Genomic DNA, 883 nt, shown 5'->3' on the forward strand with positions numbered 1-883 from the left:
TAGAAAAAAAAAAGATTAATCACACTTATTTTCAGCCCCATTGATTCAGCTCTGCTGTCTGAGGTACCTGGTATTTCTGAATCCAGAGCCTATTCAAGGTTTTGTTAATTAACAACACTTGCTTTTGGTATTCCATTTCAGTAAGATTTTAGGAGAGTGTTTCTCTATTCTGCTGATACTTGTCATACTGTAGGGACTGAACCCAAGCCTATAACTCTAATGCTACTTTTTTAAGAACTCTGAGGGGTCCAGGGAGATAGCTCAGTAGAATAAGTGCTTGCCTGGCAAGCGCAGGGTCCTGAGTTCAATCCCCGACACCATAATAAAAAATAAAAAAATAAAAAAAAAAACAAAACTCTGAGACAGGAGGATCTCACTGAATTGTTCAGGCTGGCCTCTTCCACTGATAACCTTTAAAAATTTCCCATTTTAGTGATTTTTTTTTTTTTCTTTTTCCTTTTTTTTTGGCGGGAACCAGGGATTGAACTCAGGCCCTTGGGCTTGCCAGGCATACGTTTATTCAACTGAGTTATCTCCTGAGCCCCCTTTAGTGATAAGTTTAAGCTACAATGTTTTAACTGACATTAACATGTTCAATTATTTATCCATCACAAGGGGAAAAAAAAAACCTACAAAAAAAATTTTTTTTTTTTTTTTAAAGTTTAAAAGCATACATTTGAAGCTAGGTATAACTCCAGGACTCTGGAAAGCTGAGACAGGAGGACTGGAAGTCCTAACCCCACCTAGGCAACTTACTGTGTCTCAATATAAAAAAATATTTTAGACAGGAGATTTAGCTCAGTGGAAAGATCCTGGGTTCAACCCCCAAGTAACAAAGCAGTAAAAGAGACAGAAAATTCACTTACCAAGATCAGAACGAGTA

The sequence above is a fragment of the Octodon degus genome, unplaced genomic scaffold, assembly GCF_000260255.1.
Source record: "Octodon degus isolate 3935 unplaced genomic scaffold, OctDeg1.0 scaffold00056, whole genome shotgun sequence".
Classification (NCBI taxonomy): domain Eukaryota; kingdom Metazoa; phylum Chordata; class Mammalia; order Rodentia; family Octodontidae; genus Octodon; species Octodon degus.